This window comes from Populus euphratica, unplaced genomic scaffold (assembly GCF_000495115.2).
Source record: "Populus euphratica unplaced genomic scaffold, PopEup_1.0 scaffold354.1, whole genome shotgun sequence".
Lineage (NCBI taxonomy): Eukaryota > Viridiplantae > Streptophyta > Magnoliopsida > Malpighiales > Salicaceae > Populus > Populus euphratica.
The window spans coordinates 14,805-17,586 of NW_011500241.1; positions in this window are offsets into that span (position 1 = coordinate 14,805).

A 2,782-nucleotide genomic window follows, 5' to 3' on the forward strand; every position below is an offset into this window, starting at 1 on the left:
ATCATCTTATTATTACTACTGCTACTACTACTACTACTATTATTATTAGTATTATTATTGCTATTATTATTATTGTGTTATTATTGCTATTATTATTATTGTGTTATTATTGCTATTATTATTATTGTGTTATTATTGCTATTATTATTATTGTGTTATTATTGTTACTATTATTGTTGTTTATAATTTGTATAATTAACCTCCCTATGGTTTGACCCCAGTCTTGCCGGGTTATTTATTACTTCAACACTCCTGCACTTGGGAGAAGACATTAATCTTTTAGTCATGTCAAGAAGTTAGACAATAACAGTTCAATGTGTAGACAGTAACAGTTCAAATGTATAAACAGTAATAGTTCAAAGTTAGATAGTAACAATTCAATATATAAACAGTAACAGTTGAAATGTCTAGATAGTAATGTTTGGAAAACGACTGAAAGTCTATCATCGATGTGCCAGATGGATTTGAGATAATCTTCTATTAACTCTTGAGATGCATCCTAGTAGAGATTTGCATCATGCAATTCATGATTTATGGTCATTATTTCATAAAAAACATGCTCGATATAGTCTTGGAAATTTGACTAAAAAAGACCCTGTTTGCTAGTTTTTTAAAAATCTAGATAGGAAGCCTATCCCTGACTCATAAAGGGCATTTAAACCATTCTTGGACGTAAAACTAAAAGAAGATGTGAGCCATAATCACAACTACCTATGCATGCAAATGCTTTTTCAAAACAAAAAAAAATAAATGAAGAGAGAGAAAGAGTATGAGACTCCAGCTGGCTTATATATAGGTGGTATGATTGCATTTTCAAGTTCTCATCTACATGTAGAATGACCTGAGTAAGGAGTCTTTAAATAATCTTCTATTAACTCTTAAGATGCATCCTAGTGGAAATGTGCATCGTGCAATTCATGATTTATGACCACTATTCTATAAAGAACATGCTCGATATAGTCTTGGGAATCTGACTAAAAAAAACCTTGTTTGCTAGTTTTTTAAAAATCTGGATGGGAAGCCTATCCGCGACCCATAGAAGGCGTTTAAGCCATTCTTGAACGTAAAATCAAGGAAAGATGTGAGCCACAATCACAACTACTTATACATACACATGCTTTTTTAAAAAAAAATGAAGAGAGAGAGAGTATGAGACTCTAGTTGACCTACATATAGGTGGTATGATTGCATTTTCAAGTTCTCATCTATACAACTTCTCTTCCTTCCCTTCATTTCTACTCAACCCTTACATTCAACAGATATAGAAGTGTGTAGAAATGACAAGTTCCTAAAGTCATCATATAAAAAACATTTGTGTTTTTGGTGGGTCTAGTCCTGAGAAGGAAATAGAGTTTTTAGAATCAGCAAATTATCTTGGTTAGATACTAGCTAAAAGAATGATTCATTTAGTGTATGGGGGAGGTAGTCTTAGGTTAATGGAAGGTGTGTCAATAACTGTATTTTTAGGAGGTAGTGAAGTTTTAAGGGTCGTCCCCAAAGCTTTAGCACAAGAGGACATCACTGAAAAAACAATTAGAGAGGAACTACAAGTCTCCACAATGTCTGCTTGAATGAATGCAATGTTTAACCATGCTGATGCCTTCATTGTCTTACTAGGTGGTCTAGGCACATTAGAAGGGATCTTTCATATTTCCTCTTGGGCCCAACTCCACATTCACCATAAACCTATAGATTTGTCAAATGTTAATGGTTATTATGATAAGTTGTTGTCTTTTCTAGATCATGTTGTGGAACAGGAATTTCTAACATTTTCTGCACGACAAATCATAATATTTGCTACTACTGCTGAACAGTTGATTGACCAACTACAATCTTTCATTCTTGTAATTGATTCCTCAATGAGTCGCATAAATTGGTTAATTAAGGAAAGCCGTAAAAAGCTTAGATTGAATTTGAGCCTTCGTCTATGAATCCTTGTGTCTTTTGGTTTTCTTAATAGTATATTATCTTGTCTTTTGTTGTTTCTTATATTTATTTAAGTATGTTTCAGGTTTGTCAGTGTTTGGTGTTTTAGGTGATGTCTTCTATATTATATATTTCTACCTTAAGACATCGAAAACAATGTCTCGTTTTGGTTGGGGGGAGAGGTTAGTAGTTGATATTAAAAAAAAAACTAACTATGTTTTCTATTTCATAAACTATTTGCAAATTATTGTTAATAAGATGGCAGAATAAGGAGGAATTTTATTGACTCTTAAGACATATCTTGGTTTACATTTTTCAATGGTTATTTGCAATATTCATAATAAGGTCTATCAAAATACTTCTTGAAATATTTAAGTTTACAAACTCTCACATTGTTATCATTTAATTCTGCTCATATACTTATTTAACAAGTATTCTTAAACCTTTATTTTCACACACACATATTTTAACATATGATTGTGGGTTGCATATTGGATTATTACATTATTTATGTTCTTTTGTTAAAGGTAACAATTAAGGGAAAGGGATAGTATATATTTTGCAAAAAAGAACAAAAAAAAAGCAACAAAAAATGATGATAATAAAAACATAGATAAGTTTGGATTTGCAGCCTATCTAACCTAAGCAATTAAGTCTGAATGAGTGTTTTAACACCTAATACCCTAAAGTCAACTAACATGGGAGCTATTAACTTAATGCTTGTTACAAGACTTGAGGAAAAAAGTTTAAGGGAATCAAATATTACACTATCTACGTATCAGTATCTGCAACCCGAGTTACTAAGCTCGTAGGTGTGTCTCAACACCTAATGCCCTAAGACCAACTAGTCTGGGAG